Below are 14919 nucleotides of genomic sequence, written 5' to 3'. Positions count from 1 at the left end.
CCCACAGGCCAGAAAACATTGACGGTTGAGCCAACAATTGCTCATGCGTAGAACTAAACATTACCCCCGCCCCACATTTTGTTTTTCAACAATGGTGACCACCATCGATGGTGCAGCATAGGAGGACTGCCATCAATGGCAAAAAAATCCCACTTGGCATTGGCCATAGACCACTGATGGTTGCTAAACCATCAACTATCGATGACCGTCCTTAGGCTGCTGTGCAATGAGCCAAGACTTGTGGGTGATCGTATCAGGATCACCCATTGCAGGCCAGTGACAGCGGCAGAGGAAGAGAAGAGAAGCCACAGTCCCTTGAGCCCCCTGAGCCCTCTGAGCTCAGGCTGCTTTTGTATGTAGGTATGCATGTGTGTGTGTGTGTGATGTATATATATATATATATATATATATATATAGCAAGAAGGATGTAGCAGGCACTCACTATTATAATAGCCACCGGGGTGCCATCCCATGAATGTATACAAAGATGCAGTCCACTGGTGTAGAATAACCAGATAATTCCCCCAGACAGGGACCAGGCGGCACTCCACGGATTTTTGAAAACAGCAGCTTATTTATTTAAAGTGCAAATAGTGCATAGTGAGCATAATTCCGACGTTTCAACGCCCATAGGCGTTTTTTTTAAGGTGCTCAAACTAGTGTAGTAAACACAAAACAAACACAGACCCACCAGTGTACTTACCTAAATAGTCTCCACGTGTAAGGTCTCCCTCGGTCAGCTTCCGGACGCCTGCGGTGTGCGGTGCGCGCGCTCCCAAGCTCCGTCACCGGCTTCCACTGAAGACGTCGCGTCGTTGCTAGGCAACCGGACGCGGACGTTGCTCCCACCGCTGCTCACGGTAGCCGCTCAAGGACAGACTGAAAAGAGCAAATAGACACATATGTGAAAGGTGCTCCCAAAGAAGCGTGCAAGTAAAAAGAGATTAAAAGCATTAAAGCAAGAACACCCAGGAGAATGATGCAATATCATTGCAGATCGGAAGATCCCTGCCAATGACCTAATAATGTTATAACAGTATAAACAGGAACCTTAATTCCCCACACCCCTATCCAACACAAGGGGGACAGGTCACTTCACCCGGCACCACATAGGAGTGAGGTACTAAAGAATGGTTAAATATATACCACATAACAGCTGATGACATAAAAAGAACAATTGAGCAATCATACTATAGTTGACATGAATGAATTAATATGGCCCAATGAGTCATATGCTGCATAATAATATGATGTGATCATAAAAAGACATTCCACGGCATTTGTTCATTAAGGCCACTCGGCGTTAAAGAGTTCAATTTGTAGATCCATCTTGCTTCTTTTTGAGCCAGGACCTTTGCTCTGTCACCCCCTCGTGGTAATATCGGAACGTGGTCCAAGATCTTATATTTTAGGTCAGATAAGGAATGTTTGGCCAATTTAAAGTGGCGTGCCACTGGTTGATCACTTCTTTTTCCTCCCTCAATCGCCCCCCTTATAGCAGAGCGATGTAACGCCATACGTTCCCTGAACGTTCTGATAGTCTGACCCACATAAATTAATCCGCATGGACAAGAAATCACGTAGATCACGAATTGAGTTGTGCATGTCACATAATGTTGTATCCGATGTGACATCTGAGTCCTTGGATGCACAAATGTAGGACCCGTATCCATGTAGCAGCATGTCTCACAAGAAAGGCAATTAAAGCATCCCTTGGTATTAATTATTGTCCGTTTAGGGGACACATCCGTCTTTACTAACAAATCATGGAGATTTCTGCCCCTCTTATAGCTTGGCATAATTGTTTTATTTTTAAAGCATGGCAGGTTCCTATCGGAGGTGACAATGGGCCACAAGGCCTTAGTTGCTCTGGATAACACACCACTGGCCGTAGTGAATTCGGTGACCAGAGGGATTTTATTAGCCATCTTTCTAGAACAAGGTCTTAAAAGTTGTTCCCTGGGAATCATCATCACCTCTTCCTTTAATTCCAGCAACACCCTTCTGTCATAACCCCGTACAAGGAATTTCTGCACAACTTTATCAAGTGCCGGTTCCAAACATGATCTGTCATTCGTGATACGTGCTGCTCTCATAAGTTGGGATTTTGGAAGACCCCTCTTTAACGAGGGTGGATGGAAGCTATTATGGAGTAGCAGGGTGTTCCGATCTGTTGTTTTATAGAATACCTCAGTAGTAATCTTGCAGTGTTTAATTCCAATCGCCACATCCAAATAGTTGATGTTACTGGTACTCATGCATGCCGTCAGTTTAACTGGTGAATCGCTATTATTAATGGCTGCAATGTGGGACTCCAGGGTCGTCTGTGTCCCACCCCAGAACAGGATCAAATCGTCAATGTACCGCCTATATAGTATAATACTAGAGGAAATAAGCGGAGATGAAAAGAAAAACAACTGTTCTTGAAAAAACATGTAAATGTTAGCGTACATGGGGGCTACTGGAGACCCCATGGCACACCCAGCTACCTGTAAATAATATTCCCCATTGTGAATGAAATAATTATGTGTCAAAACAAATTCTAATAATTGTATGAAAAGAGGGATATCCAATTGATCAAATTGATTAGTGTGCAAAAAAGTCTCTACAGCCCTCAACCCCGCCTCGTGTGGAATGATGGTATAGAGACTCTTTACATCCATGGTACACATAATTGTATCCGGTGGTACATCTGTGATTTCTTCCAGCAAATTGAGTAAATGTGTAGTGTCCTTTAAAACTGTGCTTTGAACCATCACCAAAGGTTGCAAAAAATTATCAAGATACTGTGAAATAGGCTGGGACAATGACCCTCTGGCAGATATGATCGGTCTGCCTGGGGGGGACACGGGGTCCTTGTGCACCTTTGGTAGTGTATATAACACAGGGGTGACCGGTGCCTCCTGAATCAAGGCCATTTTTGCCTCCATATCAATCAACCCATTCTTCACCGCTGTGGACAAAATGGAATCCAGTTGTTTCTGATAACGATCGGTAGGATTATAGTGTAATTTCTTATACGTAGCAGTATCGGATAGCTGTTTATCAATTTCACTAATATAATCGGATTTATTTTGAATCACAATAGCTCCGCCCTTATCCGCGGGGCGGATGGTGATATCAGAATAGGATTGTAAATCCTTAATGGCTTGAGCTTCCAATTCCGTGACATTTTTAATAAGATTTTACTTACCGATAAATCTATTTCTCGGAGTCCGTAGTGGATGCTGGGGTTCCTGAAAGGACCATGGGGAATAGCGGCTCCGCAGGAGACAGGGCACAAAAAGTAAAGCTTTTTCCGATCAGGTGGTGTGCACTGGCTCCTCCCCCTATGACCCTCCTCCAGACTCCAGTTAGGTACTGTGCCCGGACGAGCGTACACAATAAGGGAGGATTTTGAATCCCGGGTAAGACTCATACCAGCCACACCAATCACACCGTACAACTTGTGATCTAAACCCAGTTAACAGTATGATAACAGCGGAGCCTCTGAAAGATGGCTTCCTTCAACAATAACCCGAATTAGTTAACAATAACTATGTACAATTTATGCAGATAATCCGCACTTGGGATGGGCGCCCAGCATCCACTACGGACTCCGAGAAATAGATTTATCGGTAAGTAAAATCTTATTTTCTCTATCGTCCTAGTGGATGCTGGGGTTCCTGAAAGGACCATGGGGATTATACCAAAGCTCCCAAACGGGCGGGAGAGTGCGGATGACTCTGCAGCACCGAATGAGAGAACTCCAGGTCCTCCTTAGCCAGAGTATCAAATTTGTAAAATTTTACAAACGTGTTCTCCCCTGACCACGTAGCTGCTCGGCAAAGTTGTAATGCCGAGACCCCTCGGGCAGCCGCCCAAGATGAGCCCACCTTCCTTGTGGAGTGGGCCTTTACAGATTTAGGCTGTGGCAGGCCTGCCACAGAATGTGCAAGTTGGATTGTGCTACAGATCCAACGAGCAATCGTCTGCTTAGACGCAGGAGCACCCATCTTGTTGGGTGCATACAATATAAACAACGAGTCAGATTTTCTGACTCCAGCTGTCCTTGCAATATATATTTTTAATGCTCTGACAACGTCCAGTAACTTGGAGTCCTCCAAGTCACTTGTAGCCGCAGGCACTACAATAGGCTGGTTCAGATGAAATGCTGACACCACCTTAGGGAGAAAATGCGGACGAGTCCGCAGTTCTGCCCTGTCCGAATGGAAAATCAGATATGGGCTTTTGTAAGATAAAGCTGCCAATTCTGACACTCTCCTGGCAGAAGCCAGGGCTAGAAGCATGGTCACTTTCCATGTGAGATATTTCAAATCCACCTTTTTTAGTGGTTCAAACCAATGAGATTTTAGGAAGTCCAAAACCACATTGAGATCCCACGGTGCCACTGGAGGCACCACAGGAGGCTGTATATGCAGCACTCCCTTAACAAAGGTCTGGACTTCAGGGACTGAAGCCAATTCTTTTTGAAAGAAAATCGACAGGGCCGAAATTTGAACCTTAATAGATCCCAATTTGAGACCCATTGACAATCCTGATTGCAGGAAATGTAGGAATCGACCCAGTTGAAATTCCTCCGTCGGAGCACTCCGATCTTCGCACCACGCAACATATTTTCGCCAAATTCGGTGATAATGTTGCACGGTTACTTCCTTCCTTGCTTTAATCAAAGTAGGAATGACTTCTTCCGGCATGCCTTTTTCCTTTAGGATCCGGCGTTCAACCGCCATGCCGTCAAACGCAGCCGCGGTAAGTCTTGAAACAGACAAGGACCCTGCTGAAGCAAGTCCCTCCTTAGAGGTAGAGGCCACGGATCTTCCGTGATCATCTCTTGAAGTTCCGGGTACCAAGTCCTTCTTGGCCAATCCGGAACCACTAGTATCGTTCTTACGCCTCTTTGCCGTATAATTCTCAATACTTTTGGTATGAGAGGCAGAGGAGGAAACACATACACCGACTGGTACACCCAAGGCGTTACCAGCGCGTCCACAGCTATTGCCTGCGGATCTCTTGACCTGGCGCAATACCTGTCCAGTTTTTTGTTGAGGCGAGACGCCATCATGTCCACCATTGGTCTTTCCCAACGGGTTACCAGCATGTGGAAGACTTCTGGATGAAGTCCCCACTCTCCCGGGTGAAGATCGTGTCTGCTGAGGAAGTCTGCTTCCCAGTTGTCCACTCCCGGGATGAACACTGCTGACAGTGCTATCACATGATTCTCTGCCCAGCGAAGAATCCTTGCAGCTTCTGCCATTGCACTCCTGCTTCTTGTGCCGCCCTGTCTGTTCACATGGGCGACTGCCGTGATGTTGTCCGACTGGATCAACACCGGTTTTCCCTGAAGCAGAGGTTCTGCCTGGCTTAGAGCATTGTATATTGCTCTTAGTTCCAGAATGTTTATGTGAAGAGACGTTTCCAGGCTCGTCCATACTCCCTGGAAGTTTCTTCCTTGTGTGACTGCTCCCCAGCCTCTCAGGCTGGCGTCCGTGGTCACCAGGATCCAATCCTGTATGCCGAATCTGCGGCCCTCCAATAGATGAGCACTCTGCAGCCACCACAGAAGAGACACCCTTGTCCTTGGAGACAGGGTTATCCGCAGGTGCATCTGAAGATGCGACCCTGACCATTTGTTCAACAGATCCCTTTGGAAAATTCTTGCGTGGAATCTGCCGAATGGAATTGCTTCGTAAGAAGCCACCATTTTTCCCAGGACTCTTGTGCATTGATGTACAGACACCTTTCCTGGTTTTAGGAGGTTCCTGACAAGCTCGGATAACTCCTTGGCTTTTTCCTCCGGGAGAAAAACCTTTTTCTGAACCGTGTCCAGAATCATCCCTAGGAACAGCAGACGAGTTGTCGGCATTAACTGGGATTTTGGAATATTCAGAATCCACCCGTGCTGTTTTAGCACATCTTGAGACAGTGCTAATCCCATCTCTAGCTGTTCTCTGGACCTCGCCCTTATTAGGAGATCGTCCAAGTATGGGATAATTAATACGCCTTTTCTTCGAAGAAGAATCATCATCTCGGCCATTACCTTTGTAAAGATCCGAGGTGCCGTGGACAATCCGAACGGCAGCGTCTGAAACTGATAGTGACAGTTTTGTACAATGAACCTGAGGTACCCCTGGTGTGAGGGGTAAATTGGAACGTGGAGATACGCATCCTTGATGTCCAAGGATACCATAAAGTCCCCCTCTTCCAGGTTCGCTATCACTGCTCTGAGTGACTCCATTTTGAACTTGAACTTCTTTATGTACAGGTTCAAGGACTTCAGATTTAGAATAGGCCTTACCGAGCCATCCGGCTTCGGTACCACAAAAAGAGTGGAATAATACCCCTTCCCTTGTTGCAGAAGAGGTACCTTGACTATCACCTGCTGAGAGTACAGCTTGTGAATGGCTTCCAAAACCGTCTCCCTTTCGGAGGGGGACGTTGGTAAAGCAGACTTCAGGAAACGGCGAGGTGGATCTGTCTCTAATTCCAACCTGTATCCCTGAGATATTATCTGCAGGATCCAGGGATCTACTTGCGAGTGAGCCCACTGCGCGCTGTAATTTTTGAGACGACCCCCCACCGTCCCCGAGTCCGCTTGAGAAGCCCCAGCGTCATGCTGAGGCTTTTGTAGAAGCCGGGGAGGGCTTCTGATCCTGGGAAGGAGCTGCGTGTTGCTGTCTCTTCCCTCGACCTTTGCCTCGTGGCAGATATGAATAGCCCTTTGCTCTCTTATTTTTAAAGGAACGAAAGGGCTGCGGTTGAAAAGTCGGTGCCTTTTTCTGTTGGGGAGTGACTTGAGGTAGAAAGGTGGATTTCCCGGCTGTAGCCGTGGCCACCAAATCTGATAGACCGACTCCAAATAACTCCTCCCCTTTATACGGCAAAACTTCCATATGCCGTTTTGAATCCGCATCGCCTGTCCACTGTCGCGTCCATAAAGCTCTTCTGGCCGAAATGGACATAGCACTTACCCGTGATGCCAGTGTGCATATATCCCTCTGTGCATCACGCATATAAAGAAATGCATCCTTTATTTGTTCTAACGACAGTAAAATATTGTCCCTGTCCAGGGTATCAATATTTTCAATCAGGGATTCTGACCAAACTACCCCCGCACTGCCCATCCAGGCAGTCGCTACAGCTGGTCGTAGTATAACACCTGCATGTGTGTATATACTTTTTTGGATATTTTCCATCCTCCTATCTGATGGATCTTTAAGTGCGGCCGTCTCAGGAGAGGGTAACGCCACTTGTTTAGATAAGCGTGTTAGCGCCTTGTCCACCCTAGGAGGTGTTTCCCAGCGCTCCCTAACCTCTGGCGGGAAAGGGTATAATGCCAATAATTTCTTTGAAATTATCAGCTTTTTATCAGGGGCAACCCACGCTTCATTACACACGTCATTTAGTTCTTCTGATTCAGGAAAAACTATAGGTAGTTTTTTCATACCCCACATAATACCCTGTTTAGTGGTACCTGTAGTATCAGCTAAATGTAACGCCTCCTTCATTGCCAAAATCATATAACGTGTGGCCCTACTGGAAAATACGGTTGATTCGTCACCGTCACCACTGGAGTCATCGCCTGTGTCTGGGTCTGTGTCGACCGACTGAGGCAAAGGGCGTTTCACAGCCCCTGACGGTGTTTGAGTCGCCTGGACAGGCACTAATTGATTGTCCGGCCGTCTCATGTCGTCAAACGACTGCTTTAGCGTGTTGACACTATCCCGTAGTTCCATAAATAAAGGCATCCATTCTGGTGTCGACTCCCTAGGGGGTGACATCCTCATATTTGGCAATTGCTCCGCCTCCACACCAATATCGTCCTCATACATGTCGACACACACGTACCGACACACAGCAGACACACAGGGAATGCTCCTAACGAAGACAGGACCCACTAGCCCTTTGGGGAGACAGAGGGAGAGTTTGCCAGCACACACCAAAAGCGCTATATATATATCAGGGATAGCCTTATAATAAGTGCTCCCTTATAGCTGCTTTGTTATATCAAAATATCGCCATAAATGTGCCCCCCCCCTCTCTGTTTTACCCTGTTTCTGTAGTGCAGTGCAGGGGAGAGACTTGGGAGCCGTCCTGACCAGCGGAGCTGTGAGAGGAAATGGCGCCGTGTGCTAAGGAGATAGGCCCCGCCCCTTTTCCGGCGGGCTCGTCTCCCGCTATTTAGAAAAATTAGGCAGGGGTTAAATATCTCCATATAGCCTCTAGGGCTATATGTGAGGTATTTTTAGCCTTTATAGGTACTCATTTGCCTCCCAGGGCGCCCCCCTCCCAGCGCCCTGCACCCTCAGTGACTGCCGTGTGAAGTGTGCTGAGAGGAAAATGGCGCACAGCTGCAGTGCTGTGCGCTACCTTTAGAAGACTGCAGGAGTCTTCAGCCGCCGATTCTGGACCTCTTCTGATTTCAGCATCTGCAAGGGGGCCGGCGGCGTGGCTCCGGTGACCATCCAGGCTGTACCTGTGATCGTCCCTCTGGAGCTTGATGTCCAGTAGCCAAGAAACCAATCCATCCTGCACGCAGGTGAGTTGACTCCTTCTCCCCTCAGTCCCTCGCTGCAGTGATCCTGTTGCCAGCAGGAATCACTGTAAAATAAAAAACCTAGCTAAACTTTCTCTAAGCAGCTCTTTAGGAGAGCCACCTAGATTGCACCCTTCTCGGCCGGGCACAAAAATCTAACTGGAGTCTGGAGGAGGGTCATAGGGGGAGGAGCCAGTGCACACCACCTGATCGGAAAAAGCTTTACTTTTTGTGCCCTGTCTCCTGCGGAGCCGCTATTCCCCATGGTCCTTTCAGGAACCCCAGCATCCACTAGGACGATAGAGAAATATATTTTAGGTTGTGCCGCAGAGAATTTAGATACGGAGTCATCTAGAAGTCTAGAGAAGGTTTTCAGTGCAGGGTTGTTGGAGACGGGGTCAAACTTGGATTTTTTCTTCATGGAACCTGGATCCTTCATTTGAGTATTAGACCTATGTTGGAAAAATTCTTTCAATCTGAGATTCCTTGCGAATCTGTACTCTTCCACCTTCCAACGAAATGGATCATAGTTGTTGATGGGAATAAATGAAAGACCTTTGTTCAAGACTTGTACCTCCGACTCTGATAATGCCCTATCCGAAAGATTAAATATCAAATCTTTTTCTTCTCCTTTTGATTTATTGGAGGCCTTCCAGAGCCTTTGGTTTTGCCCCCCGCGTCTTGTTTGCTGGAACCTGGACTTTCCACGCGACAACGGGTTGTTACTCCTAAAGGGGCTGAACCAGGGGTATGTGGCTCATCAGAGTCATTAACCACAAAGTCACTGTCACTGTTAGATGAATTGGGGTTCTTTTGGAACCTGCCCCGTCTGTCCCTCCAAGTCGGTCGTTTCCTGGTATATCTTGGGGGGTCCACCTCCATGCCCTGGAGCCACCGATAGACCCTGTGGTCCTCATAGTCCATGTTAACAGTATGAAGTTTGGCTTTTTTAAAGTTGATGAGATCCTGTTTATATTTGTTGACTTGGGCTTCCAACTTTTCCCAAGTCGGCACAAACTAAGGGTCCTCCAAAATCTCCTTGTGCTCCACTGTTGCGGCCATGATTTTAGCACGGAATTTTTTTAACTCTTTACCCGCTTCTTCTGTGACAAGTAGTATCAGATCCATGCTACATTTATTCAAAATGGAGATCCACCGATGACAAAATTCAGGGTTACTCCGTCCGATCGTAGGAGTATTCCTAATGCGGAACCCCCTAGGGATTTTTTTCGCTCTATAATAGTCAGACAGCGATGTCCCATGGAGTAAATAGTCTATTTCTTTTTTCTTTAACCTCAATAGGTTGTGATACACTTCATCAATGGTGACATCAGCCTGCCCACTAAGTAGATCCTCATCAAATAAAATTTCAGCTGCTTGGGCATCTGTGTAGCAGAAGGTATCTTCCAATGCTGCAGTTACATCCAACATCATAGCATGTTTGGGAATTGCGCCAGAGCTGCTGGTCGTCATTCTCCCAGTGGGTGATGTTTGTTTTGTAAAAATATCAAGTCAATAGTAACAAATCGAAGCAATCAGGCAAATGCTGTGGTGCCACACTTCTATGGATTCCCAATAGCATAAGAATCCGATACACAGCAAGAAGGATGTAGCAGGCACTCACTATTATAATAGCCACCGGGGTGCCATCCCATGAATGTATACAAAGATGCAGTCCACTGGTGTAGAATAACCAGATAATTCCCCCAGACAGGGACCAGGCGGCACTCCACGGATTTTTGAAAACAGCAGCTTATTTATTTAAAGTGCAAATAGTGCATAGTGAGCATAATTCCGTCGTTTCAACGCCCATAGGCGTTTTTTTCAAGGTGCTCAAACTAGTGTAGTAAACACAAAACAAAGCTGCTGTTTTCAAAAATCCGTGGAGTGCCGCCTGGTCCCTGTCTGGGGGAATTATCTGGTTATTCTACACCAGTGGACTGCATCTTTGTATATATATATATATATATATATATATATATATATATAGAGCAAACCGAATGAACCGGCACTGCTGGACTCCTTGTTGCTACCGGTGCCTTCCCAAATGAGGTAACAACCTCAGAGTATAACAATGCAGTAAGGTGGCATTCGGAGACTTAAAGATGATTAAGTGCAGCAATTTATTGCCACAATATCTACGTTTCGGGGTCGCAGCCCCGTCGTCAGGACAAATGCAGTGCTAAAACAAAGTGTTAAATACCTTCAAGTGTATGGTCTTCCCCGCCGTCTCCAAACACGCTGCCCGGCTTTCCAGTCATGTCTCCCTCGGTACATCCAGAAGTGACATCTCCGGTCAGACTAGCACACGTGTTGGAGCTGCAACAAAGTAACCATAGACAGTGGAGACGTTTAAATATCAGCATAGAAAACACTAAAACCAACGTATTTACAGTGCTAAGAGTAACATTAAAACCACATAGTTACACATTATTCAAAAGTTACATTATATAGAAACAGTAACAATTGAATCTAAACAGTGCATTAAAGAATACAATAAAGATGTTGCCATCCAGTTACAGGGTTCAGTAATGCCTCAATTTACAAAAATCAATTAATATAGTAAGCATATAAATCTAGGCTGTACTACCTACCCCTGGTAACTTGCCACATAATAACTCACAAAAAGCATCTCAAATTCAGGGACTCATTCAGTCTTTTGGGACATAGAGAATTTAATTTGCTATATCCATCTGGATTCCATTTGGAGCAGTTTTTTGACCTGTCACTACTCCTAAGGGATTTGGGGACATGGTCAATTACTTTGAACCTTAATGTGGCCATACCATGTTGGGCCTTAGCAAAGTGCCTTGATATGCCTGCTGCATAAATTGTTTTGGTCCAGATAATTTTTCCCGGTTATATCTCCTTAAGGGTCTCCATCAGTAGTAATGCTCTGGAGGCAAAAATGTCAATGAATCAGTGGTACTAGCCTATCAATCTCAGGAAAGGTCTCATCTGTTTCTTGGTGGAGGGTCTTGGCTTGCCTCCAGTTTCCACAATTGAGGCTTCACTTCTCCATTGCCTATCACATATCTTAAATAATTGGCCTCTGAAAGTCCAATGGTACACTTGGCTGGATTAGCCATAAACCCATGTTGTCGTAAGATGTTTAGCACTTCATGGACTCTGGGCAAGTGTTCTTCCCATCTTTCTGTATAGACAAGAATGTCATCTAGATAAGCTATAGCATTCGACGGTATGGTCTCAACAGCCAATCCATGGCATGCTGAAATGTCGCTGGTGTCCCATGAAGGCCTACACAAGGCGAGAGAGTGCCGATGCACTATACAAACATTACTGAATAATAATAAAAATATAATAATAATACAATTTGCAATATGCGGCTTTTTGCATAACAATAACCAGTGGAGTTTTAGTTCATGTATTGATCAATGCATTTAAGCCTGCAGCCCCTTTCACAGGAATCCACTATTCTGCAGGTCCCTAACAATCTCGGGGTTCAAGTCTAGGGCACGGGACATCCCAAAAAAAACTCCACCAAGTGCTACCCCAGGGAATCACACTAGTTAAGAAAGTGAAACGTGAGGGAGCATAGGATAAGTAAGAGCCGATACTACATGTATTCGTGTTATAGGGGTGAAAAAATAAATGTGTTGAAATTGTTACATATATAAAAACAAACAATACAAGTGTTAAAGAGTGCTAAGGTAGGTATAATGGTAATGCCCTGGAGCAATCCAACAAAAATGCCATTCAGGGGGACCCACGCCCCAGTAATTCACCCCACAACTGGCATATAAATTTATAGGTCTTACCTTCATGGTGCCTGATTCTGAATGTGCAGCAATAACATGCTAGGTTCCCTATTTAAAATCAAGTGGTAACAGGTGGGGCAGGAGTGCTAATCTATGGGGTAATTAAGACCTGATTGCTGCTGCGTGTTTTCGCAGAGCAGGTGATCAGATCTGAACTGCGCATGCATATGCACCACAATGTGCTGGCGCATCGCACCACAGCACCGGACATCAGCGCCTAGCGACGGGATGGTGCAAAAAATACGATCACACGGGTGATCGCAAGGTGATTGACAGGAAGTGGCCATTTGTGGGTAACAACTGACCGTTTTATAGCAGTGTCCGGAAAAACGCAGGCGGGCACAGGTGTTTGGAGGGAAGGTGTCTGGCGTCAGCTCCGACCCCGGTCACCAGGAATCCATCACAGCGGCTGAGTAAGTCCTGGGCTGTGCAGAGACTACACAAACTGATGTTTGTGCAGCTCTGCTAAAGAAGCAAACTCACACTTGCACAGGCTTTACCCCTCCCCCTGTAGGCGTTGACTATCTGATCGCAGGGCTTCAAAAAACGCACCCTAGCAATCAGGTCTGAGTTACTCCCCTAGGCTGAATATAATCCCAACACCTTCAAGTGTATAAAAATACACAATACAGAGTATCTAGGGAAAGGGGGCCCTAGACTGCACACCCTAACTGCCAGTACTGCAGGTGCTACCAGCTGAGACCTGTAGTGCTACACACAGAGAGAGTGCCAGTGCCAAAAGGAAGCATCTTATATTGATATAGCCCATCAGGCATTGAGAAGGCAGTCTTCTCCTTGGCTTTCTCTCTTAAAGGAATTTGCTTCAAACCTGGACACTTGATTCAGCCGCCTGAAGTATATATGTATACATATATATGGGTTAGCTCACTGTTTGAGTCTATAATAACTTGGAGTTCTCGCCCATTTAGTAACATATGTATACTTGCCTGAAGCAAAAACATATGGCTCCTGATGGCTTGGGGACCAATTCAATAGGACTTGACCAGTTACTTCTGGACTCCTCAATGACCCCAGGTTGGAGCATCTCTTTCACCTCTTGCTGGACTGCTTGCCGCCGCCCCTCAGGGTTGCGATACGGTCATTGCTTTACAACCACTCTTTCAGGTATATTTATCTCATGCTCTAGTAAGGTAGTACGCACTGGCAGGGAGGAAAACACATCCTTATTATTGCAAACTAAGGCTTAGCTGTTCTGTTGACAAGGTGTCCACCAGCAGAACTTCTGTAGGGCCAGACGAACTAGAAAGGGCCCCAGGAAGCTGAGGGGAGGCTGTTTTCAGCATATTCCTAGCAACATCTGTATTGGATATATCATATCTGTAAATATTTTTGTCTAGCCTCAACCGGGCAAAATGTTGCGGATTCCTTTACTCTGATATTATTTGTGCAGAGATTCCCTCTCCAAAGAGGACTGGCGTATTTTTCCACTTTTCTCCATTTTACGAGGTAGGGTTTTGGAGACTTTATAGTGGCTTTATCTCTGTGGGTCCTTTAAGAGCTAACTAAATCCTGGGAAATTGCGTCCCAATATGAGAGGATAGGGGAGCATAGGACCAACCACAGCAACCACCTCATAAGTGCACCCCTTTATGGTGAGGCTCACTCGCACTCAGGAGAAGTTTTCTGTGGACCCATGAATGCAGAGTACTTCAACTAACCCATGGGTTAGCTCACTGTTTGAGTCTATAATAACTTGGAGTTCTCGCCCATTTAGTAACACAGTTTCCCACATTAATGAGGGTCTGGAATCCAGGGGCACCATCATGCAAAAAGCAGTGTACATAGCACCCATATAAGCAACCCCATGCTCCATAGGCTCATAGGATCTTACATGATCCAGGTCTCTGCATTCATAACAAATGACCCTGGCGTTTCCTTGTGGAGTGGTGACAGACAGGATCACAGGCCACTGGGGTGCCATCTTAACTTGTTGCCCATTCCCTGGTTTCTTTTCTGACAACTTTGTAATATTTCCTATGGTCTCATACCGCTCCAAAACTGTAATTTATTCCTCTAAATTCTGAGGATCAGCGAGAATGACTCAGCGCTGCATATTCCGCCCTAGGGTTCTTATACAATGGTCAATAACCACCATCTCTATAATCTGGGCGGCAGTGCAGTCTACTCGCTGGAGCCAACTCCGCCCTATCTCGCGAGTTCTGCCACTTGGTAATAGGGTCTATTCATGGAAGCGCTGCACTTTCCAGAAGGAGTGGTAGTTTGAGCATTTTAAACCCCTCTCCTGCTTCTGACTTCCTGCTGGCTGTGGGTGAGTTGAAAAACCCGTACTTCTATTTTTCCACTTGGAGCTGTGCAATCCCAAAGGCCCAGAGCTCCACACTTCCATTGTAGGTGCAGAATGTGCAGGTTTTGTTTTATTCTCCCTTGGAGGGAGCTGATCCAACTAGAATACGAACAAATCAGGTAATAGACCACCTCACTCACCACTATATATATATATTAAATCCCGGCCATAGTTGCCAAAAATATTTTTAATACATGGCATAGAAATTTATATATAAGACATAGGGCCTAATTCAGACCTGGTCGCACGCAGGCGTTTTTTTGCACTGCTGCGACCAG

General features: G+C 46.0%; 1 long non-coding RNA gene across 5 annotated transcripts in view; it reads right to left on the bottom strand.

Moving 5' to 3' along the window:
* LOC134947702 (uncharacterized) overlaps positions 1 to 14919 on the bottom strand; it is an 86538-nt gene that overhangs the window by 47047 nt on the left and 24572 nt on the right. For all 5 annotated transcript variants that reach the window (XR_010182706.1, XR_010182708.1, XR_010182705.1 and 2 more), the window contains exons 2-3: positions 10740 to 10855; positions 704 to 879 (exon numbers count right to left, since the gene is read on the bottom strand). This is a non-coding gene — a long non-coding RNA (uncharacterized LOC134947702). The remainder of the gene's footprint in view (positions 1 to 703; positions 880 to 10739; positions 10856 to 14919) is intronic.

Source organism: Pseudophryne corroboree, chromosome 8, assembly GCF_028390025.1.
Source record: "Pseudophryne corroboree isolate aPseCor3 chromosome 8, aPseCor3.hap2, whole genome shotgun sequence".
NCBI lineage: Eukaryota > Metazoa > Chordata > Amphibia > Anura > Myobatrachidae > Pseudophryne > Pseudophryne corroboree.
The sequence above is the reverse complement of the archived record's forward strand: the minus strand, read 5'-3'. Positions and strand labels throughout refer to the sequence as shown.